The sequence below is a fragment of the Hyla sarda genome, chromosome 2 (assembly GCF_029499605.1).
Source record: "Hyla sarda isolate aHylSar1 chromosome 2, aHylSar1.hap1, whole genome shotgun sequence".
Taxonomy (NCBI): Eukaryota; Metazoa; Chordata; class Amphibia; order Anura; family Hylidae; genus Hyla; species Hyla sarda.
Genome location: NC_079190.1, coordinates 282,985,332 through 283,002,112, shown reverse-complemented (window position 1 = coordinate 283,002,112; position 16,781 = coordinate 282,985,332). Strand labels below are relative to the sequence as shown.

At 40.8% G+C, this 16,781-nt stretch overlaps 1 long non-coding RNA gene across 1 annotated transcript in view; it reads right to left on the bottom strand.

The window, feature by feature from the left end:
- LOC130356161 (uncharacterized) overlaps positions 1–16,031 on the bottom strand; it is a 52,714-nt gene extending 36,683 nt beyond the window's left edge. The window contains exon 1 of the long non-coding RNA XR_008888800.1: positions 15,979–16,031. This is a non-coding gene — a long non-coding RNA (uncharacterized LOC130356161). The remainder of the gene's footprint in view (positions 1–15,978) is intronic.
- Between the last annotated feature and the right edge of the window lie 750 nt (positions 16,032–16,781).

The following is a 16,781-nucleotide window of genomic DNA, read 5'->3' as shown; positions in this document are numbered from 1 at the left end:
CGGTCGGCTGCGTTTTCGGTTGAGTTGTTGTTTTCTGTCTAACTGCTCTCTGATGACTCACGTCCCGGGAGCTGTGCAGTTCCTATGGGGATATTCTCCCATCATGCACAGCTCCCGGGACGTGACATCATCATTGAGCAGTTAGACAGAAAACTTCAGAAGCTAATAACTATTGGAAGGATTAAGATTTTTTAATAGAAGTAATTTACAAATCTGTTTAACTTTCCGGAGCCAGTTGATATATATATATAAAAAAAAAAGTTTTGGCCTGGAATACCCCTTTAAACAGATTTGTAAATTACTTCTATTAAAAAATCTTAATCCTTTCAGTACTTATGAGCTTCTGAAGTTAAGGTTGTTCTTTTCTGTCTAAGTGCTCTCTGATGACACCTGTCTCGGGAACCGCCCAGTTTAGAAGAGGTTTGAGATGGGAATTTGCTTCTAAACTGGGTGGTTCCCGAGACAGGTGTCATCAGAGAGCACTTAGACAGAAAAAAAACAACCTTAACTTCAGAAGGTCATAAGTACTGAAAGGATTAAGATTTTTTAAATAGAAGTCATTTACAAATCTGTTTAACTTTCTGGAGCCAGTTGATATATAAAAAAAAGTTTTTTCCTGGATAACCCCTTTAAGTTACTGCTGCCTATAACAGAAAGAGGCCTTCATATGGATGTTACTTTAATACAAAACTATAAATTGTTGCAAACCAAATATGTCCCTTCATGGAAATGGTATTCCCAAATGATAGTCTTTCAGCAAGACAAAATGTCCTGCACTGCAGCATAGCCGTGCTTCTTTGTAGACCATGTGACTGATGATCTATTGTCTCTAACCACATGGAATGCTGGGAGAGGTCAGAGATAATAATAAAATAAAAATACTTGTACTACAGCACTTCCAGGTGTGGGTCCTGTGCATGAAAACAGGACAAAGTAGTGGGTGGAGGTAATAGCGGAATATTACACAGTGTTACACCTTGGCATCATGGGCTCAAAGGCTGAGGAAAAAAACTTTAAAACATAACCCCTATTCACAGGCTAGGGGACAAGTATATCCTATCTGATGAGTGAGGTGTCTGCCCATTGGGACTCTCACTAATCAGGAGAAGGGGTGTCCCTTGTTCCGGCAAGCCAATGGGCCAGCAATGCGCATGCTTAGCTGCGGCTCTATTTATTTTTTACGGTACTGCCAATGATAGCTCATAAGTACCAAAGATTCTTCAGTCTTCTTTAGTTGAAAGCAGACAATATAAAAGGAAAAGTCTGGCTTGTTTTATCTGACTAGTTTTCTGATAGCAGGTGAGGACTTTTAGCTCCCGTATTCTGATAGATTCCAGTTAAATAAGCAACATTCCCCAGCAATTATATATTGTCAACCCTGAGCTTATATATTCAGATAATGGTGTATGCTGGTGATGGTAGACTTCAATGAATAGACCTAATAACCTCATTTCATACAATGCAGATACCATTGACCTATCAGAATTGGTACAAGCAGTACTAACTGAAAGCATTGTTCGGCAGATTATGGGTAGAACTTGGGCAGATCCAGTTTCTGTTGTCCTAGTTACTGTTTTGTAATACTGGAGGGTATACTGACTATCACTGCACTTAGTATATGAACAATATATGCCCTAGAGCAGTGGTCTTCAACCTGCGGACCTCCGGATGTTGCAAAACTACAACTCCCAGCATGCCCGGACAGTCGTTGGCTGTCCAGGCATGCTGGGAGTTGTAGTTTTATATAACCAAAAAACAAAGAGACCCACAAAACTAATAATATTTCAAAAAAAGTATGACAATCTTTATTAGAAAAAATAAGACAAACAATTAAAATGATTAAAAAAGCAGAGGATAACCTTAGGCAGGAGACAACAAGTGCCAGTGAATCTGGTATGGGTAATGTAGGTATTCATAGAGAACATATACAATAAAGGAACTGACAAAACTGCACACTCCTAGTATAGTACAATGTAGATATAACATCTAACATACATGAATATAAGATAGGGAGCAGCAATACAGTATTATAGACAAAATGGAAACCCAAAACTAGAACACCAAGCACCAACACCTGGCTTGTGGGTATATGACAGGTAGTTTCTTTAGGTATTTCTAGTTTCCAACTTTTGGGTTTCCATTTTGTCTATAATACTGTATTGCTGCTCCCTATCTCATATTCATGTATGTTAGATGTTATATCTACATTGTACTATACTAGGAGTGTGCAGTTTTGTCAGTTCCTTTATTGTATATGTTCTCTATGAATACCTACATTACCCATACCAGATTCACTGGCACTTGTTGTCTCCTGCCTAAGGTTATCCTCTGCTTTTTTAATCATTTTAATTGTTTGTCTTATTTTTTCTAATAAAGATTGTCATACTTTTTTGAAATATTATTAGTATTGTGTGTCTCTTTGTTTTTTGGTTATATATTGGTACCTCTGGGACCTACATACGGCGCTTAAATGTTTGCCGTGTTGTTGTTTGGCTAAACTGAGTTGTAGTTTTGCAATATCTGGAGGTCCGCAGGTTGAAGACCACTGCCCTAGAGTATGTACAGTCAGAACCCTGGCATATGGGCATCACCATACCTTAGAAGTCCCAGCAGTTGACCCTGACCCTCCAGATTTTTTATTCTCTTTTTCTTTGTCTACTTAAATTTCAGTTCCCCATTATACTTATTTTAAAATGGTTGGCAACTATGGTGCTAATGTTAGGTGGACACAGGAAATTGACATGGATACGAAAGAGACAAAGATACAATAAAATCTAATAAAAACATCCTTTAATATTGATAATATTCCTTACCTTATTATTTAAATTTATTTATTTCTTACTTTACTATTCAGTTATTATCATTATTATTATTGGGAAATCGCTAAATGTCATTAAAGGAGTATTCCAAGAAAAAACTTTTTTATATATTTCAACTGGCTCCAGAAAGTTAAACAGATTTGTAAATTACTTCTATTAAAAAATCTTAATCCTTTCAGTACTTATGAGCTTCTGAAGTTAAGGTTGTCATTTTCTGTCTAAGTGCTCTCTGATAACGCGTGTCTCGGGAAACACCCAGTTTAGAAGAGGTTTGCTATGGGGATTTGCTTCTAAACTGGGCGTTTCCCGAGACACGTGTCATCAGAGAGGATTTAGACAGAAAAGAACAACCTTAACTTCAGAAGCTCATAAGTACTGAAAGGATTAAGATTTTTTTTAATAGAAGTCATTTACAAATCGGTTTAACTTTCTGGAGGCAGTTGATATATAAAAAAAAGTTTTTCCCTGGAATACCCCTTTAAATGTCATTCATCTGCCATTTACAATATGAATGTTGCTACAATCAAACTTGTGTTAGAAATGTCAGAACTTATACCGTAAAGGGGTACTCCGGTGCTTAGACATCTTATCCCCTATCCAAAGGATAGGCTTGCATTGAGGGGGGTGGAGCATGACGTCACACAGGGCGAAGCCTTGACGTCACAACAATCCGGCCCTGTGATCGACACTAATCAGGCCCGGAGCGAACACGGGACTGATTTTAACGGGGTGTGGCGTGCAAGATTACGGGGGTCCCCAGCGGTGGGACCCCCGCGATCAGGCATCTTATCCCCTATCCTTTGGATAGGGGATAAGATGTTTAAGCTCCAGAGTACCCCTTTAAGGGTACGTTCACATGTACAGGATCTGCTGAATATTTTTGCTGCATATTTTGTGCAACTGATTTTACTACCCATTAACTTCAATGGGTAGCAAAATCCACTACAGAAAATATGCAGCAAAAATATTCAGCAGATCCTGTAAGTGTGAACATAGGCTAAGGTAGTATTTGTGTTATAGGGGGAAATACTGTTTCATATTAGCACAGAAAGCTTCATATTGTTTGGTATCTCATGGAGATCATGAATGTTTTCTGCAATGAAGACTACAGATGTGCTAAGTATTTTCAGTTGGTCAACAGTGTGAAATTCTTTCCTCTCTTTGGACAGACAACTCAGCAGCTATTTCAGGGTATGTATGCATTCCTGCTGCATTCCTCACTACACACATTGGCAGGTGTGGTCACGGATGGTGCAGAGCATTGCAGCCCAATTCTGTGGAGAAAACCTGTTCTGCTCTAAACTTAGAGTATGTATGTGCATATAGGTACGGCAAATGTGTCATAGATTTCTGAATGTTTTCTCCATCAACTTCTCTGTGACCATATTGACATTCTCATGAATTGGTTCAGGTCAAAGAAAATGGCTAAACGGCTCGACTACTAATCTCTTACAACATCCTTCTGCTTTTTGTACCACTTCAGCTACCATAAGATGTGGTATATGGCTATGTTCACACGGAGGAATTTTCGAGTAGAATTCCATGGGAATATTCCGCTCGGAAATTCTACTGCAGCAGAGTCCCATTAATTTCAAAGGGATTCTGCCGCACTGAGTTCCTTCTGCAGAGGCTGGAATCAGAATTTTGGCAGTCGAAACTGCATGCTGGAAAAGAAAAAGGAGGGCTAGTGTTTTGGGGGAGAGAGGGGGTTTCATGCCCAAAAAAAGTTGTGCATGGTTGTAGCCTTATCCTGCAATTTTACCATGACTTGTGGATAACTCTGTAAAGAATAACCTTGGGCCTTGTTCACATGGCCGAAAATGTGCGATAATACCTATTATCAACTAAACTTTCCCTAATCCCCTCTCCATCGGTCCCTGACTCTAACTATCTCTCTTCCTGTATTTATTTTAATGTTACACCCCCTGTAAATATCTTTAATATAGCATCTTTGGTAGCTCAGTGTTGAGCAGTTTGCGATGGCATGAAGTGGGTGGGGCCTGGCAGGCGCAACGTCATCTGCGACTTTGCCGGGCGGCTTCCGCCCTTCTTCCTGTATGCTTTATGCTGTATGCTGTATGTATGAATTATAATCAAATACATTATGCAAATATATACATAACATATATGGGGGAAAACTTAAATTCCTAATGAAATGCTTTTTGAAGACCTCGATCAGACATGGCAGACCCAGAGTACAATACAATAAATGATTCTTCTATCTTGCTGAGCTGCGCTCAACTGACTCTCCTTGTCAGCGGGAGGAGCCTGAAGACGCCACTGGCCGGCAGAGTCAGGAGCGCGCCCTGCAGGGATGTGCGCACAGTGATCGCTCCCGCCTGTCTGATTGACAGGAGGGAGCTGCGCTGAGTATGAGATTTCAGACTCAGCCGCCAGGCCGGCGTGAGTCCGAAATCACTAAAAAAGGGGACTCCTAGGGAGACCCCTAGTGGACAAAAGTTTAAACACAAAAACATAAAGCATAATTTTTTTTAAATAGAACCCAATTAGAAAATTCATCTAGAGATATTAAACTATAAAATATAAAAAGTTTTTTTGATGAGAGGTACTCTTTAAATGTTCCGCCGGGTGCTAGGACCTTTGAGAAATGCATTGCCGTCTATGGGCAGACATGCAGCAGAATTTCTAGATATGTCTATTCTTTCTGCGGATGCAGGAATCAGGATTTCCGTGGCAGATGTTTCTGCTGTGAAAATTCTGCCAGGTGTTGCAGAATCACATTGAATATAATGGGATTCTGCTGCAGCAGAATTTCTAGACATGTCTATTCTTACTGCGGATTCCGCTTGGAAATATATATAAGGTGCATTTCCGAGCAGTATGAGCGCCCGCCGGATCATTCAAATGTGTGGAATGTCTGCCTGTGTTTTCTAAGCAGACATTCTGCACATGTTAAAGGAGTTCTGTAATGAAATATAACTTATCCCCTATCCAAAGGATAGGGTATAAGTTATAGATCGCGGGGGGTCCGACCCGCGATCTCCTGAAGAGGGCCCTGGCAGTCTGCTGGAAGTAGGTGTGCTGACCCCAGTAAGGAGGGGACGCGCCTTCCTGCGGGGATTGGAGCAGCCGCTTCCGGCAGACTGCCAGGGCCCTGTTAAGGAGATCGCGGGGGGGGGGGGGGGGTTCCAGCGGTCGGACCCCCCACGATCTATAGCTTATCCCCTATCTTTTGGATAGAGAAGAAGTTAAATTTCATTGCACTACTCCTTTAACATGGCCTTAGACTGAAAAAAAGAAAGTATGGAAAGTTTTTTTTTTATACCTCTTTGTTTTGTTCCCTTATTACAGAGCAATGGCCATAGCTGCACTATATTGCTCTGGCAATATTGAGGGGCATTTACTAAGGGGTTTAGTCATTTTTTTCTGACTATTTTTGGCGCAAAATTGTCGCAATTGCGCCTACCCTATTTTTTGTGCGACTTTCTCTAGCAAGAGCTAGAAAGTAAATTTTTTTTTCCCACTTAATTTATGCAAGTTTTCAGTTTTTACTTGCAGTGGTCAGGAATTTATTAACTGAGACAGTCGCAGTTGCGCAATAAACTGTCGCAACGGCCGTAAAAAATGACAAAATTTACTCCAGCTCCAACATGGAGCAGGAAAAGCTACTGCCGCCCGGGCTCCGACATACATTCTCCCCGCTACCCTCACTGCGCTCCGGGGCACTACAGTGATTTACATCCCCCCTCTCACCTGCCAGCGCCACACAACTTCCATCTGTCTGCTGTTGCAAGACTACAAGTCCCAGCATGCCCTTAAGGTGAGGACACGCTGGGAGTTGTAGTCTTGTAGCAGCGGGAGCTGAGCGGCGCAGGCGGAAGACAAGGGGGGGAGGGTAGCGGGGAGGCCGTATGAGGAGCCCGGGCTGCTGCACTGTAATGTCAGCCCAGGCTCCTGCCCTGAGAGCCAAAGGCTTTGGCTGTCAGGGCATGCTGGGTGTTGTAGTTTTGCAACATCTGGATGCAACCTGGTTGGGAAACACTGGCCTAAAACAGTGTTTCCCAACCAGGGTGCCTCCAGATGTTGCAAGACTACAACTCCCAGCATGCCTAGACAGCCTTTGGCTGTCCAGGCATGCTGGGAGTTGTAGTTTTGCAACATCTGGAGGCACCCTGGTTGGGAAACACTGGCCTAAAACATTGTTTCCCAACCAGGGTGCCTCCAGATGTTGCAAAACTACAAGTCCCAGGTTGGGAAACACTGTGCCCGGCCTCCGCCCCACCTTACTGTTAGGGCATGCTGGGAGTTGTAGTCCTGCAGCTGGGGGCAGGGGACAAGCTTGTCACTTGCCCACACATCTCCTGCACCACACAACTACAACTCCCAGCATGTCCTTACTGTAAGGGCATGCTGGCAGTTGTAGTCGTGCGGGGTGGGAGATGTGTGAGCAGGTGATAATAAATGTACTAACCCATTTTTTTTTCTTCTCATTTCAGATCCGTGTATCCTGTGGACTTCTTCGGATTCGGTGGACTACCTCGATAACCAGCGTTTTTCTTTGTTTGATTTTAATAAAATGGTTAACAAGGGCTTGTGGGGGAGTGTTTTTTGTAATAAAAATTTTTTTAAACCTGTTGTGTTTTTTCCTTACTTTACTAGACAGGCTTAGTAGTGGAAGCTGTCTTATAGACGGATTCCATTACTAAGCTGGGCTTAGCGTTAGCCACAAAAGCAGCCAGCGCTAACCCCCTATTATTACCCCGGTACCCAACGCCACAGGGGTGCCGGGAAGAGCCAATACCAACAGGCCTGGACCGTCAAAAATGGCGCTCCTGGGCCTAGGCGGTAACAGGCTGGCGTTATTTAGGCTGGGGAGGGCCAGTAACAATGGTCCTCGACCACCCTGGTAACGTCAGGCTGTTACTGTTTGGTTGGTATTTGGCTGAGAATGAAAATAGGGGGGACCCTATGCGTTTTTTTTTTAAATAAATAATTAAATATTTAAAAAAAAACACATAGGGTCCCCCCTATTTTTATTCTCAGCCAAATACCAACCAAACAGTAACAGCCTGACGTTACCAGGGTGGGTGAGGACCATTGTTACTGGCCATCCCCAGCCTAAATAACGCCAGCCTGTTACCGCCTAGGCCCAGGAGCGCAATTTTTTATGCTCCGGGCCTGTTGGTACCGGCTTTTCCCGGCACCCCTGTGGTATTGGATACCGTTGTAATAATTGGGGGTTAGCGCTAGCTGTTTTTGTGGCTAACGCTAAGCCCGGCTTAGTAATGGACTCCGTCTATAAGACAGCTTCCACTACTAAGCCTGTCTAGTAAAGTAAAAAAAAAAAAAAAACACAACAGGTTTAAAAAAATTTTATTACAAAAAAACACTCCCCCACAAGCCCTCGTTAACCATTTTATTAACATCAAGCAAAGAAAAACGCTGGTCGTCGAAGTAGTCCACCGAATCCGAAGGAGTCCACAGGATACACGGATCTGTAGAAGAAGTAACCAAAAAAAAAAAAAAAGTGTAAGTACATTTAGGGAGAAAAAAACTGTGTTAAAAAAATGTAATAAACACACACACACACTAAACGCCGTTTATCACTATTCTGAGCCATGACTACAATTTAGTTATTGAATTATTTAGATGTGGTGAAAAAGCTTAAAAAAAAAACAACTCAAAAACAAAAGATCCAGAAGGAAACCTAGCAGCCAAACCTATTCAGACAGCAGGAAAAAGGAACAGACTATTTTTTCTACTACATGAAGTAAATTTCCCACTTTTGCCTACGTGTGCCAAATTTATTAATGCCATGCAACAATTTAGTAAATTTGTCGCACATAGTCAAAAATGAAGTAGAAAAAAACAGGGTAAAAACCAGACTACATAGTAAAAGATTAGTAAATGCCCCTCAATATCCTCATGGAAACCAATGGAGCTTGATAAACAGGATAAAGATGCACATTTTATATTTTTATGACATGAGTATTACAAGTCATTGTGAGTATGATCAATATTGTAGTGAATATAGATGAAAATAGACAAAAACGAGGGCTGAAAAACACTAAAACAACACAAAGCCTAAACAATAGAATGCTAAACAGAGAAAAACTACATTTCCATAGATGTTATCCTACGGCCACAACATGATTTTTTTTTTTACGTGCAAGCAAGACTTCCTGTGTGAAAGTGTAATGAAACCTGCAGAGAATGAGGCAGCACCTTGTATGAGTGAGTGCTGGAGCAGACAATAGCCTTCACTCACATGTAAATTAGAGTGTAAACATCTTAAGGTGTGTCAGGCTCTGGGAACGGAGATGTTTCTCAATACTGCAATATTCTTTTGTGCTGCTTGTTCAAAGTGGCCAAACACATGTACACGTTCTATTATCAGAAGGATTTCTTGAGATATTTGATATAGGGTAACTGCTTATATAACCTGACTTATATCACATGCACAACATCACATCCAGTTGACAGGCCGAATGTTTAAAAGGCTCTAGTCACACGGCTGGGTGGAAAAGCTTTCCTGATCTCACAGGATTAAGTAAGATCCTGTTTTTGGCAGTAAATATACAGTCAATAAAGTTGTGTTTATTGCATCTCAATGTATCCTGGCTGAATGCATACTTACATTTATCTACTTAAGTGTATGAGTACGTAGGCATATGGGTTGTGCTATATTCCTGCATACACCACTTGTATGTAGTGAATTAAGCCTTATAAGGGTGCGTTCCACTACGGATTTCTCGCAGCTGAATTCTGCGAGCGGAGATTCCGCCTGGCGGCCGCCGCCAAAGATGCTTGGGCGCTAGGGCCACGCGGCACTGAGCCGTCACCATTGACGGCTATGGTCCGCTCGCGGATTCCGCACAAAGAATGAACATATTCTTTCTTTGCGCGGAACACTGAAACCGCTGAAATTCCGCAGTGTGAACGGGTCTCGCGGAAACCCGTTCACACTAATGTTAAAGTTCACACCGCGGAATTGCGCCCGCAGAATTCCGCCCGGAAATTCCGCGGCAATTCCGTAGTGTGAACGCACCCTGAATTTCAAAAATACAGCAATTCCTTAATTTTTTTGTCTCTTCTCCAGATCAGGACTTTATACCGAGCCATCCCCCATTGAAATCACCCACAGTTCCTGTTAATGGTATACGCCACTGGCCAGTGTTCGGAGCACACAGCGTTTGGAACTAAATGTTCCGAACACTGGCCAGCGGAGAACCCCTTTAACTCTAATGTCTACAGTCAATTCAAGACTTTTCATAAGCAGTTGGGGAAAGAGATCAGATAAGAAGGTGTGTGAGAGTAGCTGGATAAGTTCTCATGGACACGGATCACTGCACAATGTGACTCACTGAATGTGTGTGTTTGTGAATGTGAGACGCCTAGGACACCACGTCAGCTTTCAAAATACAGACACAAGCCATACATACACTATGCTAAGACGTGAGTCAAATAATTGCTTTTGCGTCAACCTTTCAATGTCATTACTTAACTGAAGATCACACAAATCCACTGAAATATTAACCATTAACAGTTGCATCATTCATGACTTAGTGATGTGTTCTGTCCCTGAAAATATCTCAGTAGTTTATGTTCCATTTATGACAAACCGTGCATATGCAAAGATTTCTAGGTGACATCACACCTAACAGAACGCTCCTACCAAATATAATGTTTATTGGAGGACTCGTATGACAGATAACCAGCCCTAAGTGCAGCTCATTTAATCATCTAGTGCCATTAAATGTAAACTCGTCATAAAGAGAAGTGTAACACTAGTAAAACATAACAAATGTACCTTAATAATTATCGCCATTGCCTTTCATCATGACTAGAGTAGAAATTATACGTAGAAATTATCTTCATGATCTGAACATGCTTGACACAGGGGATAAGCAATAATGGTCTAGGTTATCATGGATATAAATAGTCATCTTTTGACTTGTCTAACTGTACTGTATTACTAGTTCAGCGCAAAATGTGAATTTTATCATTCACAGTACACACAGTAATATTTTAGGAGTTAGCCACATTGTTTAGTTGGTGTAAAAAATGTAACATGTAAACTGGCCTAACCATGAAAATGACCTAAGGCTTAATATGCATTGCCATATTACTCTATGCAACCGCAAAATTCTATGTAACTGTAATTATATGGGACCCTACTGTACCTCCATAAGTCTCAGATTTCCTCTTTTCTACCTGAAATTATATAAATCCCACAAAGAATCATGATATGTTTAAACTATAAAGCAGTTCTTCCTTATATGGCGCCTGAAAAAACATGTAACATGTAAAATACCTAAGGCCTAATTCTCAACCACGTACAACCTCTACAGAGCTGTAATTGCATATTCATATCATTCTATGGGCTCCTACTATACTATCATATGCCTTCAATTTGATACTAAGACATATGGAATTACTTTTCCATACACATCTGACAAAAAAAAAAAATCATGGCATATTCACGGACTTCAAATCACAGAGCTTTTCTTGCTCATATGGCACCTTACAGAGCATTATATGGTGCCACCCAGAATCCATACTACAAAGCAGCGAGGGATTCTAGGTTCAACCACAATGCCTTCTGCACACAAATAAGCAATGTCCCCAAAGTCTGTAAAGGCTTTAGATTTTTATTCTAGATAAAAGAAATGTTGCATACAGATCCCATTACTACGCGCAGTGGTAGATTAAGTAGACCATAGGCCCTGATCATCTCAATCTTGAATACCCCATTCCCTACTATGGCCCTACCATGCCATGTCTATAGTCAACTCTATCTCTCTTTATTAGACACCAGACTAGATTGCAGACACCACATCAGGCATCCACTTCACTATTGGGCTCTTCTTCCGGTCCATGTGCCACTGTGCTGAGACTCCTGGAAATCATCAAGACCGGGTGCAGCTTCATTTTAACCAGAAGAGGAGCTAGAAGGATAAGTATTAGTGGCCATTACCTTCAGGATTAAAGGGGTACTTCACTGGAAAACATTTTTTTTAAATCAACTGGTGCCAGAAAGTTAAACAGATTTGTAAATTACTTCTATTTAAAACTCTTAATCCTTCCAGTACTTATCAGCTGCTATATTCTCCACAGGAAGTTCTTTTCTTTTTTAATTTCCTTTCTGTCCGACTACAGATCTCTCTGCTGACACCTCTGTCCATTTTAGGAACTGTCTGGGGCAGGAGAGGTTTGCTATGGGGATTTGCTCCTACTCTGGACAGTTCCTAAAACGTACAGAGGTGTCAGCAGAGAGCACTGTGCTAAGACAAAAAGGAAATTCAAAAATAAAAGAGCTTCCTCTGTAGCACACAGCAGCTGATAAGTACTGAAAGGTTTAAGATTTTTAATTAGAAGTCATTTCCAAATCTGTTTAATTTTATGGCATCAGTTGATTTAAAAAAAAAAAAAAAAAAACATGTTTTCCAGTGGAGTACCCCTTTAATCCAATATATAATGGCAATTTAAAATAAAAATGGGGCAGTCATCACCATTAAACCCTATCAGTCTGTGTAGCTAGTGGGGAAGTTAGAGACCAGCGTCCTTTTCCTTTCAAACAAAAATACAAACCAGCAGCCAATAAATGTTACCACACAGCACCAAAAATTAGGTAAAACTAGCAAGAATATTAAAAGGGTTTATCTCTGGGTAGTGGAAGCCATAATCTTAGGTGACAACAATAACTACACAGTTGTAAGGTACATTATCACATCTTTTGTTTGTTCACCACCAGTCCGTGCAAATGGCCTATAAAGAGTTACTGGACAATCTTAGGCTCTGCTTATTCATTTACTTTTAATTAATTAAAGGAGAACTCGAGAACATAAAAATTGTCCCCCATACTGCCGGGGGTAAAAAAAAAAATAAGATGTGCATACCTTCCTCCGCTCCCCTGGGGCCTCCGGTAACCGGCTCCGGCCTCCGCCGCGATCCTGTTCCTGGTTGCCGGTGGTCAGAGAGTCATACTGCACTCAGCCAATCACCGGCCGCAGTGAAGTCCCAACTAGGCCGGCAATAGGCTGAGCGGCAGTGTGACAACGCTTCAAGACACACAATTCTTCACTACACCGGCACCTGCTGCCGGGGCCGAAAACGTCACACTGTCGCTCAGTCTATCGCCGGCCAAGCCGGGACTTCACTGTGGCCGGTGATTGGCTGAGTGCAGTATGACTCCCCGACCACGGCAACCAGGAAGAGGATCGCGGCGGAGACCGGAGGCCCAGGGGAGCGAAGAAAGGTATGTACCTCTTTATTTTTTTATTGCCGGCAGTATGGGGGACAATTTTTATATTCTGGAGTTCTCCTTTAAGGTTGTGCAGGATTCAAAAAGCATGGCTGCTGTATTCCGAAAGTGGAGCCGCATCGCTTTGTTGTGTTTGCTATTTCAACTAAGCTACATGGCAATAAATTGGACTGAGCTGCAATACGTTCCAAAACCTGTGGACAGTGGGGGGTGCTGTTTTTGAAATGCTGGACAACTCCTCTAATGGCCACCTATGGCAATAGGATAATGCCACAAGTTTTTTAAGGTGCATTTTAAAGCGATAAACCAGCAACCAAATAAATAGAGCAATTGTCTTTTGTTATTGTAGGACTACACCAATTTATTAAGAAAACAACCTGTTCATAAACGTTAAGAAATATTTTCTATAAAATATTTGAAGAAAAATATCAATGTTTTGTCGTTAGCAAGTAAAACAGATGTTTCCTTTTTAGGATATGATTAAGTTTCTAAATAACAGAGAAAGGAAGTGGTTATGATGCATTATCATACCACAGAAAATGCAGTTAGACAGAACAAGGAGTCAAAGGGAACTGCCATGTAGAGCTTTGTATGGTGTTATAGGAAGATGTGGAAGGAGCGGGTACCTAAAGAATGGATAGCGTTTACTTACATGTTCATCCTAATGAGGAAATAGATATCAAGTATATGTAGCGTAAGTCTATTTTCTACATGCTGCTTTACAGTAAGTATAAAACATCTCTCTTAAGAGTTCGTTCACACGGGCGGATTACCTGCAGAATATTTGCTGCAGAAAATCTACAGCAGATTTTGCTACCATTGACTACAATGGGTCAGCAAAAAATCTGCAATAGAGGTAGATTTGTAGATTTTCCTTCGGACTCAAGTCAATGGTAGCAAAATCCACTGAGGATTTTCTGCAGCAAATACGCTGTGGAAATTCCGCAGGTAATCTGCCCTTGTGAACGTATCCCTTAGGCTTGAAACAGACACTGTGGAAAAAAGATCAGGCAAAAAAAAGCTATACTTGCCACATGGCGTTTTTTTTTTTTTTTTTTTATGGCCAAAAATGCTGCAACCAGATGTCAGCTGGGAGTTAATGGGGAAATTAAATGCTATATCCACATAGCAGTTTTTTTTTCTTAATTTTTTCATCCTTTAATGATGTTTTTAGGCTCTGTATAGAAGTTTTTTATTTCAGCATGCTCTGGGTATAGCGTTTAAAAAAATAAACTAAAAAAAAAAATGTGACGCTTTTCCTTCCATAGACTTCTATAGGTGGAAAAAATGTCAGAACAAATACCATGTGTGCGTGTATGTTGCCGTATTCCCCTCCCCCTCCCCAATTCTTCAACAGAAAACATTGAGTCACATGACGAAAGGATCACATGACAAGTGTTGAGAAAAACGTAGGGGATAAAACGGCAAATAAAACAATGCCTATACAAATACACACTATTTTTTGGGGGGAAAAAAACACAAAACTGAATCATGGAGGTGAAAAAAGAGGGGGAAGTTTTTTGGGGCATTTTTTTACGGCTCGAAATACTTTTACTTGCACCACATTTTAAACTGTAACAGGCTTTTTGAAAATCTGGCTATAAACAACTGTAGCAGGCCCCTTTGGCTTCTGTGGTAGAACTATTTCTAATGTAAACATGGGTAGCACTACATTTACATGCAAAGTTGTGTGGAATGTTTTGTTTTTCTTTTTTTCCAAGTATCTTACACAACATCATGTAAGTGTATATGTGCGTGTGATTGCACAACCATATAAAGATGTCTGATGGAGGTTGGTGTGCAATTTCCTTTATTTGTTCCTTTTCCGTTTTTCTTCATCTATTGTAGTTTTTTCAACACTACTTATTTTCTGTTAAAGATGGCCATACAAAGAAAATGGATTATGAAACCCTCCTTCATACATCAACTCCTATGTTTAAAAAAATGTGTATCACGTGTAATAGTTTAGTGTTCTGTTGGACACCACATAAATGGAGGCCAAAAAGACTTCCTTTTGCCACGTTCCCACATCCGGAATTTCCGCACAGAATTCTGCACTGGAATTCCACTGGAGATTTTGCAGCAACAGAGTCCCATTGTATTTAATGGGATTCTGCTACGCTGTGCACACGGCGGAATTTCCACGTCAGATGTTTCTGGTGCGGAAATTCCGAATGAACCTGTCAATTGTTTCTGCGGAATCCACACAGAATGTATCGCCATCTATGAGACGGCACATTCCTGTGCAGTCCTAGCGCCAGCATGTTATGCCGGTGCCTGTAGTCTGCAGAATGTCCGAGTATAGATTTTCTCTGCGGACATTCTGGACATGTGAACATGGCCTTTGGCTTCTATTACTGGATGGGAGTATATGAATTTGTTTCCAATATGCGTTGGGAGATTTTCCAAGGGATACAGCAAACTTACACTACAAACAAGATGTGATCACATATGCCTTTTACTATATAGATGTTAAGACAAATAATCATCTATGATATTAGAAACCTGGTGAACAGTTCTCTATTATGCTTCAAAGTTTTTCATGTTAGTGGTCAGTTCAAAAATAACCAATGGTTTCAAATATCTGTACATCTATACCCATCTTCCACCTAGAAATCTGTGAAGAAACGCATGGACAAAAATATTGTATCAGGGGAGAAAGCCTCTATGCTTATTGCATTGCAAAAACTGCATTTTATTAATTCAACATATTTCCAAATATGAAATCTTAATGCATCTTAATAGTGGGCACAGAAGAAACATTGGGTGGCACTACTGCAAATCAAAAACTGAGAGTATAATACGCTTAAAATGTTTTGCTCAAGTACAGGCAGTACAACTGAAAACGCAATTGATGGTGCATACATGTGAACAGAGTTCAATAATAGACCGTCACAAACAGTAAAAAAAATTAGGGAAAACAGGGGCACTCACCATTAAAATGAAGCTTTTAAACAGAAAACGACCCTGGCAGCCGCCGGAGCTGAACAAGTGACAGACTGTTTCAAGGTTTTAGCAACTTTTTATATGGATGAATAAAAGCTATGTTTTAATCTTAAAAGTGGTAGGGGCTTCAGATGCTCAACAAGAAGAGTTAAAGAGGTATTATTATTTAAAACAATCATGGTTGAGATGGGAATACGCATAAAAATGGATTATGGAGGTAGCTGAGCATGCTGTTATTTTCTTTTTCTGTACCTCCTATAGAAGTGAGTTGGAATTATGACATCAGCATAGTACTGCATCACTATACTTTTTCTGTAAAAATAAGAAGTTAATGGGAGTTATGGCAACAGCATAATTTTTCAGTAACTCCCCTGCACTTCTATGGGGGATACAATTAAGTGTTTTCTAAATTCCAGCTGCCTCTAGCCACCACTTTCTGATAGGATGGGGTTTTAGGGGCCCCAATTTACAATGGGTTTGGGTGCAAGATGTAGGATTTGTATCTATCAAACATATATATGACATACCCTGTGAAGAATACCCATTAAGAGGTTCTATGGGGTAAGGAAACTGCCCAAGTGTTGTGTCTGGTATTGCAGTCTATTCTCTATTGAACTAAAGGGGTTGAGCTGCAACATCATACACAACCTGTGGAAAAACATAGCTCTGTTTTAGGAAGATAACAGTCATATTTTTCTAACCCTGGACAACCCTGAAGCTGGGTTCACACTCATTTAATGGTCGTATTTTTATGTCCATATTACTGCCTGGGCTTTATGTCAGAGTGTCCA